General features: G+C 37.2%; 1 protein-coding gene across 7 annotated transcripts in view; it reads left to right on the top strand.

Moving 5' to 3' along the window:
* Positions 1–18,046, top strand: part of LOC144971524 (uncharacterized) — a 311,145-nt gene that overhangs the window by 181,871 nt on the left and 111,228 nt on the right. For all 7 annotated transcript variants that reach the window (XM_078912517.1, XM_078912516.1, XM_078912513.1 and 4 more), the window contains one exon: positions 11,097–11,207. The gene's annotated coding sequence lies outside the window, so the exon portion shown is untranslated. The remainder of the gene's footprint in view (positions 1–11,096; positions 11,208–18,046) is intronic.

Genomic DNA, 18,046 nt, shown 5'->3' with positions numbered 1-18,046 from the left:
AACATCTTGCTCTCACAGGAAAGATAGAAGGTAAAAAGAGTAAAGGAAGACCAAGAAAAAGATATTTGAATAGTTTGAACAGCTGGATGACAAAGAAAGAGAAGAGTAATATTAGTTTAATGAGGTTATCTGATCAGAGAGATGAATGGCGTACCATGATCACCGATGTCTGGCACAGACTTGGTATTTGAAGAAGAAGAATAAGATATTTTCAAAATCTCAGAACAGAAAAGTTATACTTCATAATGCATTGAAACATAATGGATAACCCCTGCCATAGAAAATATCTTTTTAAAACATTTATACACGCATACCCCCCCCCCCCCCCACCCCCTGAAATAAAGCTACAACAATTCTAAATAGTTAACTGGTTACAAGGCAAGATTGCGGTTATATTATGCCAGGGCCACGTACCATTACAATATAGAGCGTTTATACAGCGCAATATTCAATAACCGTGTCCAAAGCGATTTACAAGGGGCCCCTAACCAACAGCCACGCATGACATGTAGGCGCAAAGTTGAGTCCATGGAAAAGGCTCTTTACTCACATTCTCTCACCGTACTCAGGTGTAAAATGAGTACCTGGCCGTTGGCAGCGTTGTCTCTGAACGAAAAAAAAATGTAATATCGCCTAACAGGCGTCGTGTCCCGTCTTACATGTTGCATGTTGCTGTTGGCCAGGGACCCCTTGTAAAGCGCTCGGAGCACTTTTAGTGGATATTGCGCTATATAAAAGCACAATTCCATGTAGTATTCCTCTCTGGTAGATTTCATGATATTTGTTTCATTAATGAGAAGTTAGAGTACTTTATCTTCTTTTCAAATGGTTTTCATTTAGTTAAGTTTCCTCTCCGAAAAACCAAAGCCTCGTCACGTCTATTTCGAGTATCCCTTAATATTTATCATTAGGCTGATATCATATGAGTTAATCCGTCAGTCTAACATAACAGTCGACACAACACGATGCAAGTGGACTGTAAACCATTCCGTTTTTTTTTTTTTGTCATGGCTGTTCACGTGGACAGCGATGTCCACTATTATTGCAATAAATAAGAAAAAAATATATACATACGATCAAAGAAAAGATGTCTTTAACTGAAATACACGTCCAAAAAATGTCTATAATATTTTTACCAGTTAACTGCCGTACTCTGGAAAAGCTTGTATTTTAATTCTTGGCCAAAAAAACTCGTCTTTCAAATATCGATTGATTTAAATTACCCTCATCTTGGCAACAACTGTCAAACCTGGGACGAAGTTTTCTGGCCAAATTTTTAAATACACGCTTTTCCGTAGTACGGCATTTACACCTACCCAGTAAAGAGCCTTTTGCAAAAACTCAACTATGCGCCGAGCGAGCCTCGAACCCATGACCTTCCGATCCGAAAGCGACTGTTATACCACTAGACCGCAACTTAGACTTTTTAGGTCTTGTCATTCAAACGATCGGACTACAGGTGTATTACCAGCTTACCGTTTTAAATATTTTAAAAGAATTTAATCTCTACCAGTTAGACTATCTTCATCATTGTTAGGAACACTATTTATAAATAAAATTGCAAACCCACTTATAATTTGCATTGATTTTCTTCATATGTTCCAGTAAAGAGAGTTCTAAGGTCCCTTTTCAAATTGTTGTTTCTTGTGCCACGCCCCCCCCCCCCCCCCCCCCCCCCCCATGTTTACCTATCTGTACTAAGCAGGTTGTACTCGAAATCAATGGGTATACTTTCGCTAGCTATAGAACACAATGTATTTCTACTCGAATATATGATCGATCTGGTTTTATTCAAACAACTTAGACATGGACACAATGTCTAATTCAATTGAAGAACAGTCTTTCTACGCTATGATGTGGCCGAGTTACCTTCTAACCCGTCCGTGTCTACTACTTCTATTGATTTTTTGCCTGTTGTTGAATCTTTTGCCGGGTTATAGAAACGAGTGTCAAGGTATATTGCTTTGGGATATATGTCCTGAGTTTGTCTGTTTGGGTTTGTCTGGGAATATTGGAGCAGTGGCACTCACTGTTGTCATTTCATGCCGTGGTAAAACAATCCAGACCATTCATTTTTGATCCGATGCTGTCGAAGTGTAAACTGTTCAAGCTCGGTTGCTTTGCTTAGGGGGTCGTGGTTTCTAAGACATCGTTTTCTTCTATTTTTGGATTGGAAAAGAATCTTTAGATTTGGGTGAGGCTTGGAGATGGGTAGGGGGTGGGTCTATTTAAAGACGAGTTGCAATAGCTAGCACAGATCAATAGCATTAGATTTGTTGAATGGAAACATTGCATTCCAAAGAGTGCTCTACCTAGTGGATAGACTATTTAAGTTCTCAGAAAATGACACTAATTGATACGATTATATTTATTATATTGGTTATTTTAGAAAGAAATAACGATTCTGTCCTATCCTCCATTAACTCACTCAATCCTAGAGATTTTTGCTGCTTTTCAAAATTGGAAAACAATATATAAAAAAGGAGCATGTGCATAGATATTTTTTATTCAACTACCATTAACGTGTAAACATTAGGAATATTACCTTTGATACTACGCCATAAAATGTCTCAGAAAAATGTAACAAATAGGCATGGGGTAAAAGTAACCCTGGGTATAATACGGATATAGTCGGTGTCAGGGTTGAGTTAAAATCCCAGGTTTGAACGAATTTTCTGGCCAAAATTTTAAAAAAGATTTTCATAATCATCAGAATTGTTTTCAAGCAGAATAAAAAAAAACTCTTCGTGGGATTAAGATTCTTGTGAAAATGAGCTCAACACGAATGTTTACTCTTTATCCCTTGTATCTAGATCTTTTGAGAGACGTAAAATTGAGGCCAATAAGGGATTACTTTCATTCATCCCATTCTCATCTAATATTCTGGTAATCTTGATGTCTAATGTCCCTCTAATGTCCCGTCGGAGACTGCGCAGGCAAAATGACAATGATTCTAATGGTTTCATAAATTATGTAATTGAAGAAGCGATATATTATTTTATTGTGAAAATGAAAAGAGTCCCTGTGAATTTATCCATAAATTAATGTAACATTGTATCAATATTTGATATAACCGTGTAAATACTTGGATAAATGATACACAAAAAACCCTTGTTGTTTGTTTTAGATTTGCAACCTTGTCGCTGCCATTTATGTTGAATGGATGAGAGTCCTTGTAAATCCAATAATTCCCCGTCGTTAGCCTTTGATAGTGCCATGAAGGTGTTAATTTAAAAGCATTCTCCTCTTTACCCACCGCCCCCCCCCCCCTCCTACTTTACCACTGTCAGCAGTATCGTGTGAGAATCATGTTAGATTTTTGGGTGCATGTAGAGTCCAAGGTCAACAAAAGAAATTAATCCACTGACCAGGGTTCAACTCCCGGAAAATAATACACATTATGTTGTCTTTCTAGCTAATAATACTGCCGTTTTATTAAAGAACACAGTATGTGTTAACCAGCTCACTTACCGTACTCTAGAAAGACACGTAATTTAAAAATTTGGCCAGAAAAACTCGCCTTCAAATATCGATTGATGTAAATACCTCTCATCTTGACAAAAACTCTCAAACCTGGGACCACAAAAAGTCCCAACATTGAGAGTATTTGCGAAGTTGAGGGTCATTTAAATCGATCGATATTTAAAGGCCGAGTTTTCTGGCCAAATTTTTAAATACGCGTCTAGAGTACGATAGTATAGTAAGCTGGTTAAAGTAGGTTCACCATGACGAAAACAAACAAAATGTGACAGAAAAATACAATCTGATTAGATTGAGTGTGGAGAGCGACGTACCTCCCGTTGCTGTCGATTTCAGGGTCAGCGGAGCCAATCAGTGTGCTAAATAGGGTTTTCTTGTTAAAAGAAATTGATGGCGTGAAATCCAGGCCAATCAGTCCCAACGTTCGGACCAGACACAGACAAAACATATTTGGTTCTGTTATAAGCTTAGGACTTTTAGCTCAATAAATAAATATCGATCGATTTGGAGGAACCCAATCTTGACAGATTGTCTCAAGGCTGAGAATTCCTCCCAATCTGCTCAGGTTTGAGTTGGATATCATCGTCGTAATAGACAGATAGAGCTAGAAGTAAATGTTTTTATTCCAGTCGAATTACGTGTTGAATTGTTGATTTTGTTCGTTTTTGGTTGCTTTTTAAAAACATTATTATTAGTGTTTTTTGTGGGGTTTTTTGTTGTTGTTTTTTTTTTTGGGGGGGGGGGGGGGGGGGGGGGGGCGGGGGAGTTGATAGTATATGGCTGCTGTTTTCCAATATGGACTTGTAAGGAATACTAGAACCTCTATTTGTATGAGATTATTATTATTAGGTTAGGATCTATAGAGTTCAATCAATGTGATTAAGATATTAACTTCTTTTTGCAACAACCGACATCTTTAACCAGCGTCTATTAAAAATGTGGCCAGGAAACTTTTAATTCAAATATTGATCGATTTGAGAAGTTTCAGGTTTGAGCGTTTTTTGCAAAGATAAGGGTCTTTTAAATCGATCGATATTTGTAAGACAAGATTTCTGGCTAAATTTTAAATACGTGTCCTTCCAGAGCATGGCAATCCAAAATGAATTTTCAAAATAAGAAAAACTGGGCTGGGTCCTTTGACCTCCCATTTTGGGCAGGAGGTCACGCTGTGTCTTCTATCACCTTATATCTATTTTCCGAGTTGCTTTCTGTCATATTTTTGTCCCAGCCCTGACTGGAGTCCTTGACTGGGAAGGAAACAGTCAAATATATAGTTTTAGTTTTGGGAGATGATATTTTTTCCTTGAAATCATACCTCTGTTATATATTGTTAGTTATATACTCTGTAAACATTTTAGTGTGCTCCTCTTAATGGGATCCCGTGCTGGTGTCTTGATGAGCCCTAGATATAGGTGATCTCAAACTAAGTACATTAATGGTATCGTATGCTCTTGGAATCTACATCCGTTCTCTTTTTGAACCAATTCCCCTTTGTCTTACTTCTTGTTGTGTGCTTTGATTGTAAATCTAGAATATTTTGACTATTCCATATTTGTTTTTCATTTTACTGGCGCTGATATGACCTAAATTTATCGCAAGCGCCCGCCGGAAAACACTTAAAAACGAAACGAAAACAAAAGAACAATGGTGTTATTGTTTTGTCAGCGAGTGACGCCTGATTTCCAATATGGATTCGGTAGGAATAAGAAATGGTGCGAGATTATTATGATTCTATAAGGTTAACTCACTCAGTCCTAGAGATTTTTGCTACTTTTCAAAGTTGGAAAATACTGTATAAAACATAAGCATTTGCTCAGATAGTTTTATTCAACTACCATTTACATGTAAAAACTAAAAACATTAGCTTTGATACTACGCCTATAATCTGTCTCCAAAACAATGAATAATAATAATAATAATAATAATAATAATAATAATAATAATAATAATAATAATAATAATAATAATAATAATAATAATAATAATAATAATAATAATAATAATAAGCATATTTATATAGATAGCACCTTTCGTCGAAACCTCAAAGCGCTTTTTATAAAAATACAATTCAACCACAAAGTATCAAAACAATTAAGAGCATAAAAGTAGTGCGGGGCGGTCCTTGGCAAGCTTAAGGACCACGGTCCTACGGTCCTTGGGAAATGAAGACCGCAAGGACCGGTCTCTCTAGACCGGTCCGTTCATTCTTGAACCGTTAAAGACCGCTACACGATGAAAACCGTGGCCTACAGGAGTAAAACACACGGAGTAGTCACACTCATTTCAAATTGTAACCTAATTAGAGAAGAGGGATGATGCCTTCTTTATTTGCTCACCGTACTTCATTGTTACTTCGATAATTTAATAAAATTTGAAATTTATCCCCATTAACGGAGATAATGGCATCGCCCAAGGCGTTGATCGAGTTGTTCGTGGCGTTGATACACACACGCAACTCCTACCCCCCCCCCCCCCCACACACACACACATTAGAGGGCAGCGAGCATTGAAGAGTAAGAGAGAGACGTGAAGTTATAATAAGAGGGGGTGGATGAGGTGATAAGAGGGGTCGATGGTGACTTTTCGCCAGATCTAACAAACTCAGCTACCCATTCATTGCTGAGTAGACAGGGATTCAGAAAAAAATCGACTGCACCCGGGATCGATCTCTGGCCCTTTGCGTATAAAGAGAGTGCTCTATCAACTGAGCTATCGGGGTCCCCAATATTCTATTGGACCTTTTAAAAATACAGACGTTATAACTGGTTTTTTTGGACGGAAGAAACTAATGAAACTCATATTACTTGATTAGTTAAAACACCAAACGAAATTTTAATATTATTGTATTATTTTAAATGACAACAATGCGATAGAAAGGAGTGGCGACAAGAGATGGACAAAAGAAAACAAAAAATCAGACTTGCAACTTGCTAGGTTCGACACACACACACACACACACACACACACACACACACATCTTTAGTAGTCACATACATTTCAAACAATAACCCATTAGAGAAGAGGGGTCATGCCTTCATCATAGATCATTGTCATTGCGATCATTATGGTGTAGTAAATTTTGAAATTTACCCCGTATAATGGAATCGTCCAAGGCGTGCGCCTCCTGTTCCCCCCATCTCACACACGAAAGGGCGGTTTGCGGAGTGGAGGGAGGTGGTCGTCTGCCTCTATGGTCGTCTGTGTCGTTTAGTGTATGGCAAAGGCGGGTGGGTGCGATTAATTAAGTGGGATGGGTGGTGATTGGTGGAAGATAGGCAAAGGACCGAGGCAACGAATCGCTGGGGAAGTAGTATGGCGCGAGACCGTTGAAAGGTGATAAGAAGTGAGGACCGCCGGCGGTCTTCCTCTTTGGGACTGGACCACGGTTCACAGCTAAAAGACCGTGGGACCGGTCCTCGGTCCGGTCCTCAGCGCGGCACTATAAAAGGGCATCAATACATCATCAATATAAATGTCACATACAATACATTGCAGACATAGCATGGGGTAAAAAGTAACCCGGATAAACAACGGATATAGTCGGTGTTAGGGTTGAATGAGTTAAAGAATAGGGTTGATTTGTTCTATGAAGTACTTTATAGTTCTGGAGGTAAATATTTATTATCTTTGTGTCCTTCTTTTCCCCACGACATTTGCTTTACCTATTTTCATAGTGTATTTTTTTTTTCGATGACTACTAGGTTACTAGTGTGCATCTGTGTGAGTGTGTCTATGTCAATATTGTATTGTTATAAATGTGTAACCAAATGACAAATTGCCACTTTTTTAGGACAATAAAGATATATTATTATTATTATATTTGAAAATCAGCATTATTATCGCCATCATCGTCATCACCATCATCATCATCATCATTATCATCATCATCATTATCATCATCATCATCATCATCATCATCATCATCATCATCATCATCATCATCATCATCATCATCATCTTCATTTAGCTTTACAAGAATTTGCCCCTCAAATGTTTCTGTCCAGTCAATCACGTCTTGGTCGGATCTACCTCAGTAAACTCTATTTTAGTCAATCAATCCAATCGTAATTCATTAAGGTAGCTTTGAGATCAACAATGATTTTGTTAGAAATTCCTCGGGGACGGCTGTACTAATGGGTCCGGTAGAAGACGAGATGTTTGTAAGTCAAATCTTGGAGAGTACCTAGGGAAATTGAGGGAATTCCTATCTAGTTAGGATGTACTTCTGGCTGAATACCAACAGTGCTCTTAATGGATAAGTCAAAATAGTCTATTTTGATTGTGCTTTTATAAATGAAATGTCCAGCCCCCACCCCGGAGGATAGACTTTATTTAATAAGATTCGACCTTTTGTAATACTCCGTCTCAGTAAAATTACAATGAGCCGAATAAGAAGAATGTGAAGAAGTATTTTAATTAACTTGATGATCGTTCCTTTATGGTTATACGAGTATTTTTATTACTTGTTTATTGTTAAGTCTTGACATTAACTATGAAAAAAATGTACTGGTGGAGATTTTAACTTTCTCAGGGCCAAGGTTTTTAATTTCAATGTTCGTTTAAAACGAATAATCAATTTCCAATATTTTCTCTTTCAATTGAACTATTCGATGGTGCCGATTTATAGATATAACGATCTAATAGATTTGAGACTGAGAGAGGGAGAGAGAGAGAGAGAGAGAGAGAGAGAGAGAGAGAGAGAGGGAGAGAGAGAGGGGGGGGGGGGGGGGGCTAGGAACAGTCGAATTTCTAATGGGATATCCCTTTTAACGTTTCCATTATTTTATTTTGACGTTGCTATGTCTGCAGCGCTGATTGTCAAATCCTAAAAGGCTGCAAACGTTTGACGTCATATTATTTTTTCCCCAAAGAGGAATCACGTTCGTGGTTCTCGGGCATTATTGAAAACCAATGTTCTTGCGATTTCTCCCGGTAAACGGTTGTCTTTTTTAACACTGACATGACCTGATATATATATATATATATATATATATATATATATATATATATATATATATATATATATATATATATATATATATATATATATTGGGAAAGACACTTTTGAAGCGGTTTGCACTTTGAAAAACTGTGCAGATCCAAATACCTGCAGAATTCACATGCTGGGGCAACATTATACTCTTTTCAATTGCTGTTTCCTGAGACAAAATTAAATAAACAGTTTTGCTTGGATTATAATTTTCATTCCATTTTAACCAGCTAACTTCCGGACTCTGGAAAAATTTGGCCAGAAACTCGTCCTTCAAATATCAATCGATTTAAATGAACCTCATCTTGGCAAATACGAAGCCCCGGGTTTGAGAGTATTTCTCCAGATGAGGGTCATTTAAATCGATCGACACGTTTCTTGCAAATATTTTGAATACGTTTCTTTCCAGAATACGGTAGTTGACTGGTTAGCGTTTGTCTCTTCTCCGCCGAACTTCGTGCTAAAAGAATTTACCGGAGGGGGAGGGATGGGGAAATGAGAGCTTACTCTTTTTACATAGTATGGAAGAAATGAAGTTGACGTCACTCGGCTCTTTGTTATTATTTTTAGACAGCCTGTGTTAGTGATTAAATCTCACCAAATTATATCAGTCAGACTATGAACGTCATAGGTTACACACAGTGACGCGTGTCGGAGTGTTCGATTTGGCTGGCGGGTGTTGTGAGTATTTTAACTAAACGCATAACATCAATTGGCGGGACCGTCTAGCCTATTATCAAAAGGACGGTGATTTGGAAATGTAAATGGTACATCCACTCGACTGTTGGAAGGACAGTCATGACATGCAGGCTTCCACCTCACTGAAATGGAAAATAAAACCGGAAATAAGTCTGGACTCGGATTGTGGGCCTCAAAGATCTTGGGAACTCTTCAGAGAGAGGAGGCTTCATAGCTTTAGATTATTATTTGTTATTATGATTATTATTATTATTATTATTATTATTATTATTATTATTATTATTATTATTATTATTATTATTATTATTATTAATATTATTATTATTATTATTATTATTATTATTATTATTATTATTATTATTATTATTATTATTTGAAAAAGAGAGAGGAAGCGGAAGCGGTGAAGGAGGAGGAGGAGGTGGAGAAGAGAAGAAGAAGAAGAAGAAGAAGAAGAAGAAGAAGAAGAAGAAGAAGAAGAAGAGAGAAGAAGAAGAAGAAGAAGAAGAAGAAGAAGAAGAAGAAGAAGAAAGAAGAGAAGAAGAAGAAGAAGAAGAAGAAGAAGAAGAAGAAGAAGAAGAAGAAGAAGAAAGAAGAAGAAGAAGAAGAAGAAGAGAAGAAGAAGAAGAAGAAGAAGAAGAAGAAGAAGAAGAAGAGAAGAAGAAGAAGAAGAAGAAGAAAGAAGAAGAGAAGAAGAAGAAGAAAAGAAGAAGAAGAAGAAGAAGAAGAAGGAAGAAGAGAAGAAGAAGAAGAAGAAGAAGAAGAAGAAGAAGAAGAAGAAGAAGAAGAGAAGAAGAAGAAGAAGAAGAAGAAGAAGAAGAAGAAGAAGAAGAAGAGAAAGAAGAAGAAGAAGAAGAAGAAGAAGAAGAAGAAGAAGAAGAAGAAAAGAAGAAGAAGAAGAAGAAGAAGAAGAAGAAGAAGAAGAAGAAGAAGAAGAAGAAAGAAGAAGAAGAAGAAGAAGAAGAAGAAGAAGAAGAAGAAGAAGAAGAAAGAAAGAAGAAGAAGAAGAAGAAGAAGAAGAAGAAGAAGAAGAAGAAGAAGAAGAAGAAGAAGAAGAAGAAGAAGAAGAAGAAGAAGAAGAAGAAGAAGAAGAAGAAGAAGAAGAGAAGAAGAAGAAGAAGAAGAAGAAGAGAAGAAGAAGAAGAAGAAGAAGAAGAAGAGAAAGAAGAAGAGAAGAAGAAGAAGAAGAGAGAAGAGAGAGGAGAGAAGGAAAACAGAATAGGAGCGAGGAGAGAGGGGGAGTGGCTTAAACTTGTATCATAGTAGTTGTGATGAGAGAGCTTCGTTTGAATGACCTGAGTTGATACGAAGTTTTGGTCGGGATAGCTCAACGCAGAGTCACGCTCTCACCGGCCAGGCGGAGTTGTCGTACCAATAAGGTCGCAAGTTCAAACCCCATCACCGCCGCGGAAAAAAAATATTCTCTAATGTCTTCTGACACTTTTCTACTCACTTCATCTCTTATTGTATCGTAGTGTAATATATTATTTTGATATAATGTTTGACCACAAGAAAATAAAGATCTTAAATTGTATATATGAAACAGCATCAGAGAAGGCAAGATAACAACAAAAACAAGATAAAAAGTACTTTCCCAAAATGTCACTCCTTTGGAATGGGGATTTTTCTTCTATTTTTTTTCTTACTTTGTTTGGCACTATTTCATACACACTATTTCAAATATTTATAATACACTAGTGCCTGCTTCTTAATTTGTCACTTAAACAACAGCAACCTTGTGACATGCAAGAGATGAACGCAAAATCATGGGTGATACATAAAGATCTTTTTTACAAAGCACATCCAGATAACGAAATTATAAGATAGCTTTTTCAAGTCAAAGAGACAGATTGGGAGGGAATTTTTGTTTGTTTGATCATGTTTGTTTTTCGAATTTTATTATAAAGCACAATCTCTCCGTACTTTTCAGATTTCGGAGACACAATGAATGAATGCTTTGTGTCAGACATAGTGTTGGCCCAATACCAAATGTTGAGGCAGACTTGCATTTACCGATAATGAACCCTTGAAGACATCAAAGGTAAGTCGATGCTTTCAATTACTTTCAGAGGTCTCATACTATCCTCCCTCCCCCCCTCTCTCTCTCTCTCTCTCTCTCTCTCTCTCTCTCTCTCACTCTCTCTCTATCTCTCTCTCTCTCTCTCTCTCTCACTCTCCTCTCCTCCCCCCGTACAAGGAAATGACATAAATATCATTCTTCAGTTGCCTACCTATCTATCTATTCATTTAAGTATACTCTCTACCTCTCAATCTTTCTCTCCTATTATCCTTTTTATCTGTCCATATCGCCCTCCAACCCTCCCTTCCCCCACCCCCACCCCTCTTCCCCCAAGCCATTAGTTTCTGTCCTTCCTACATTCTGTCTTTCTCCCATTTTTCATTTACTCACTCACAAGTCTGTCTCTCCCCATTCTTAAATTATGTTCATGTTATGTTATATTATTTTGTATTATGTCGAAAAGACATCACTTGCGTGATATGCAAATGACGGAAAACAAAAGTATTCTGTCGAACTAGGTCGAGACTAGGAAGGTCTGGTCTCAGACAAAACCTTATTATTGTGCGTTTGGGTGGAAATAAAGTGGCGATCCGTGGGACCAGCATCATCTCTTCTCGCTTGGTAAACGTGGTCGAACATCCCCGTATTCACGTCACTGTCTGTGGCTAAAACCAGTGGCGTGGCATGTTCACAGTATAAGGTGGTTCCAGAATCAGAAGAAAATGACTTAAAACATGCAATATTTGTAAATACAAAAGAAAGAAAAAAATTAAGAAAAGATTTACTCAAATAAGTTAGAGGCGGTATATACCATTTCTCCGTTTTATTATTTTTATAATGCTGTAATTCATTTTTAAAAGATGAATGCTGTGCCAGGCACCAAATGAACCAATATAATCACGCCCATGGCTAAAACTAATACGGAATTCCTTTGAGTATACTTTCACACTATCGAAGTGTGTGTATCTACCCATGAATTGCCTTTCTAGTAGATAGCTATTTATTCATCTTTATATCTACTTGTCAGTCAATTTATACCAATATGGTGAGCCTAATTCGACACTGTGATATAATTACACCGTTTCCATCATTGTCAGAAATTACAATCTTTTAATTCCAATTCTACAAATAAAAATTACAGATGAAAATGCCATCTACAAATCGATCTAAATCGAATGATGTCACTGTCGATTTATCTCATTAGTTCCTTCTTACGTCGAATGACTTACACCTCAAAACCGTATAATTTCCTGATGGAAAATATATTTAAATATTAACCTTTAGGTGTGAATTATAAACTCTGGTTGGAATGTTTATCACCTAATGAATGTAGTTTGTCAAGCTACTTAAGGCTAGAAATTTGTATTCTTAACCGTCTCATTCGATACTCCATTCTCGGAGTCTGGCCCTACCGACATAACACCTACTTAGGCGTGGGCCACATATTCGATGCGCTTCCAAGTGGTGGCTCATCTAAGCCTTATAGGCCTAAAATTCTACTCCACATAACATGCAAGCCGCCCGTTATGTAGAATCTCTTTGTTAAGTTTCAAACATTTTTTTTGTCAAAAATTGTTTTCAAAAATCTTCTCTTGAAAGACTGAGCTCTTGTTTGTTATTCCATTGTGTACTTTGTTTGATTAGATCCTCATCAAAGCTCTGCACTTTTTCCATTGTCGTTCCGTTGTCTCGTCCAAATAGTTGATTGTTTGATTTCTATTTCCCGGGATGTCGTCAATTTTGCCATTGCTCGCCTTGTCATTACATGGCTGGAGAATTTCCTGTCTCCTCCTCTGTAATCTTTTCAAATATTGTCTGATTCCATTCCACCGGGCTTCTTTTTCACGTCACCAATAATGAATGCAAAAGCATCTATTACAAGATAGACCACGTCAATCCGCCAAGTGAATTTTTTCTTGATTGAAGATAATGATATTATTATTACCTTCATTGTAATAACTATGCGTCTGAATGAATAGAGAATAGATGACCACAGCTCACGCTTTAAACATACGTCAATTATGTATATTATGACTAACCTGACTTATTGACTGACTGAAGCAATCAAGGTCGTCAGCTTCGTCTGTTAAGCAGATTAACATTTGACCCACGCGTCTCTCTCCTGTGTTATTCAGTGATTCCAGTTGTGTGTTGTCACTTAGTCTTATTGGTCTTCGTTGAGAGTTCCGGGTAATTTTGTTGTAGGGCTTTCTCTGGTTCATTTACTTTGTTCGCCGAAGTAGAAAACCATAGCTGTAATTTCAGGGATGTCATTACTCCTCTAAGAATGTGATCAAAATATCTTCATTTCGTTTTTGTCATTTGAAGGGATAGAGCTATTTTCATTGGATAGTGTAGATATGCCAAAGACTCTTATTAATTATTTTCTATGGAATATGACTAATACGTTTTCCTCTATTTTTGCTAGCTAACGCCCCAATTTTATAAACGGATTGAAATGGCAAATGAGTTGTCTAGTTTAATTCTGGTTTTCATATTGATTTTTCTGTCTTTCTTTCCTATACGTTTTGTAAAGTTATTAAGTGCTACCATTGATAAATTTAAATATTCGCAATGTCCGATGTTTTCTAGAAGTAACCCAAAGGTTTTCAGTGTTTTCCAGTTATCGGAAGTCTTATTGATGTTTTGCCTATGTCGATTTTGAGATTATATTATTTCTGGAAAGTGCTCTCTCTTACGAGTATATTAATGTTGGCTTCAGTTTATTTTCCAACAAGTCAATGTCTTCAGCATAATATATCAACTCGTTGAGTATTTTGGCAAACGTGTCGCTTTTCCTAGTCTCCTTGTGGTATTCCGGGTCTTCCTTTGCAAAGGTCTGCTTGTTTCTGCTCCTTCAATCTTTACGTTTATTAAGGTATCAAACCCAACACGCCACACTAAACAGAAAGAGAGAATTTTTCAACACGTGCATGCACAGGAGAACTTACTATCCAATACACATGACCCAATGAACCCCCCACTACACCAGACACCCACCCAACACCATAGATAAATAGATAGATATTACCTGTGATAGATGGATAGATAGATAGATAGATAGATAGATAGATAGATAGATAGATAGATAGATAGATAGATAGATAGATAGAAGGTTAGATAGATAGATAGATAGATAGATAGATAGATAGATAGATAGATAGATAGATAGATAGATAGATAGATAGATAAGTGGATAGAGACTGTGAAAGAACGATACAAAATATAACTGAGGGCCTATCTACAATCTGTATACTTATAACATTGAAATTCTTCTGCATTTTATAACAGACTCCATTGCGGTAAACTCCCCGCCTTTCATAAATATTGGACTGTTTTCTGAAAACACAAATCTTTTCCCCAGTTTCTTGTGGAAAATAGACGATACGTTTCATATTAAAGCAGAAGTCTCCCACAGGTATGCCCATATTATTTGAAACAATATGAAATTCTTTATTAGTTATTATCATGGGAAATTCTTCTTCAATGTCTATGTCGACAAACTTCAGAGATAACTCAGAAATCAGTCACAGTGCAGCGTCGCAAAGTGAGCTATAGGGAATGAGATTAGCGGAAGAGTAGCGTCCCTTGATTGGACGTCACCGGCGGAGAAGTTATTTGTAAACAAACCATCTTTTATTTTTAATTTGTAGTCTACATCATATTTTGTTAACATTTCATAATGGAGAAAACTAAAGAAGAGATCTACGTTGATTATGCATTTTTGTACAGAAATATGAATAATAAATTTTGTATTTGGAGCGGCTTGGCTTGTAGTTGGTTTGTTTACAAATAACTTCTCCGCTGGTGACGTCCAATCAAGGGACGCTACTCTTCCGCTAATCTCATTCCCTATAAGGTGAGATTATTCATTTCTCAACGATAAAACGAGATGCTGACAATGATGGGGCTCGATCCTTGTCTGTAGCCTTATCTACTCCACCGTCTCACCGTAGCCATAGCTATGTTATAGCCTGACACTGAAACCCAAAAAGACTGAAGACTGGCATTTTGACGTCATTATTTGGGTTTTGCACCGCCTAGTGAGTTGTCGTTAGTAGTGCTCATAGAAACAAGTTATTTCATTGGTTGAACTATTGAATACAACTCACGGTTTGTTTTCTTTTGTGGCCAAAGGCTGGCATTTTGACGTCATTTTTTGGTCAGTGTCAGGCTATAAGTTAAGGATAGCTCCGGTCTCACCCCCCCCCCCCCCCCCTTCTTTGTCAGTGGTATTATGTCGGAATGAATGGGATCCCGAAAATTGAATTTAGAGTGAGAATGCTAAATAAATATTTGACCTCTCGGCTTTTACAATGTAAAAAGTGTATTCATTCTCCACCATAGCGAATATGAAATTAACACCAAGTGCCATAATGGTGACGATAAATTCAATTTCCAGCAGCTAGGCCATCCCGACATAATTATGTTTTGAGAAGGTTGGTCACACTTTTTGTTGGAAAAATTGGTAGTAGGCAATCTATTGAGAGAAGCATAAAATTAGAGAGAGAGAGAGAGAGAGAGAGAGAGAGAGAGAGAGAGGGGGGGGGGGATAGTGATCAATGAATAGCAAGTGAAGAAATACAGAGACCATCGGGGAGAGCGACGAAGTTATAAAGAAAGGACAGAGAGAGGGAGAGAGAGAGAGAGAGAGAGAGAGAGAGAGAGAGGCTGTTGGAGAGTGAGGTATGTAGACATAGAGATCTGAGATACCTTTAAAAAAAGTAAATTATTGATTCGTTAAATGCTCTCTGTGTTGGAGGGTTCTACACAACTAAGACTTTGAAAATTCGACAGGAAATACAGATATCTCTGTTAAAAGGTATTCATGCACGCAATAGACAGGAAAAGAAGGGAAAGGAAGATTTAAATTGGTGAAGACTTGACAGCTAGATGAGTTAGCAGACAGACTGGTAGACCACTGTGGGGTTTTCACTAATTAGACGAATAAACAAATGAATGAATTTATGAGTAGACAAATACATTACAACGACTGAAGAAAAAAAGTTGTGAAAATAATAAATTTATAGACTAATAGAAAGCGAATGAAATATTCTTAAACAAATAATATGCCAACTTGTATTTCGAACATGTAGTCGACAAATTTCGGTGGAATTATCAAAGCATTTTGCAAACGTACAATTTCAAAGCAGGTAGGTTGTTACTGGGACTCTCTTTCATGTTGTTATTAGCTGTACATGTTGATCCCTAGTCGTACAAGACTGGTCCAACTCTTGATGTAGTAAGTAGATGTTGCCATTCCATGTGCATTGTGATGACCGAAGCGTGTGAAGAATTTAGCAAGAGAAAACAATTTTCCTTGAGAATGTTAACTACAGGTATTTTCACAGCTACAGCCGTGAGATAAATTGATAACGAGTATCAGTGGTTCCTCTCAATAAAATAATGTCTACATAGAAAATATTATGATAAAACCTTTAACTATTCGGAGATTGTTTTAAAAAAGAAAAAGAAAGAAACAGTTGGTCTGTCTGTAGCCATGAAATGTTCTTATCTTACGTTTTTGACACAATTGATTACAATCATCTCCTTAAACGTCTTGAATTTACCTGTGGCATGTCTGGTGAAGCGTTGATCGGTCTGTGTCATATCTTTACAATCGTTGACAAATGACTGATGTAGATAAGTACAGATCTTAGGAGATCGCTCTTGACCGTGGGGATCCTCAGGGTGCAGGGATCGGGTCTTTTAGTTTTGAACGTCGGGCCTCTGTCAAAAACCATCAGTAGCTCCGTCTTATCATCAATACACTGATGTTATGCAGCTATTCTATGTCGCTGATACAGGAAATTTTCACACAGAGTTCCATACATTAACGAGAAGGATATCCAAAATGGTTTGAAATGAATGAGAGAAAACAGACTGAAACGAGCGATGAGAAGACAGTGGTGTTGATGTGAGGAACAAGAGGAGAGAAAACGAATCCGTTTTTTAAAGGGTGCTTGCTTCCATGTAAACTTTTGACAAAGTGAAAAACATTTGCACTTTCTTCGATTTTGGAATGTTGTTGGAGCAATAGATTGATAATCTAATTAATCTCTATTTTTTTCTCAACTTAAACGATCGCTTCCATCTGACGATTCATATCTGAGAATGTGACAAAGCTTTTGATTATATTATTCCGTTAGCTATCAAAATTTGATTATTGCTCTGTTCTTTGGTGCTTCGTATCGCCGCACAATCTGAAACTTCTGCAAACTGCCGTGAACAGTACTGCAAGCTAATACTAGTAAATTTTGCTCCAAAGTACTCATTGACAGTTTAATTGGAGAAGTACAGTATTAAGGGCTAACTTTTGATCACGCACAAACGTATAAACCATCATCATCATTATTTGTCGTTTTTTTTTTCCAATATCATCTCATATGAGGTCGACTGGAAATGACTCACGTTTATTCAAGGTCGTGAACTAGACTGTTTTATTCATCAGATATCATCCCATTCTTGGTGTCGTCTTTATGGCTAAAGAAACTTAGCAAACTATATCTCTCTTTTATCAAAGACAACAACTATTCTCGTGATGACCGGTACTCAATTATTACATTATAGATAGTATGCGCTTGGCTAAGAAGCTCACAACATTGCCATCCGGAAGTATAACGGACCAACACACAAAAGTATGTGTAACCTTAACCGTTTATAATCTGGTACTAGATAGAATGAAGTTGACGCCACTCAGGTCTTTGTTATTATTTTTTGCCATCCATGTTTATGAGTTATCCTCACTAAACTGTATTAACTAAACTATAAACGTTTATGGTTACTCACAGTTTTGTGTGTTGATCTCTAATACTTCTGGATGGCAATGTTGTGAGCTTCTTGGCCAAGCGCACACTATC

The sequence above is a fragment of the Berghia stephanieae genome, chromosome 4 (assembly GCF_034508935.2).
Source record: "Berghia stephanieae isolate SIO BIC M18660-M18661 chromosome 4, UCSD_Bste_1.3, whole genome shotgun sequence".
In the NCBI taxonomy this organism is placed as follows: domain Eukaryota; kingdom Metazoa; phylum Mollusca; class Gastropoda; order Nudibranchia; family Aeolidiidae; genus Berghia; species Berghia stephanieae.
This window is presented reverse-complemented; position numbering and strand designations above follow the sequence as displayed.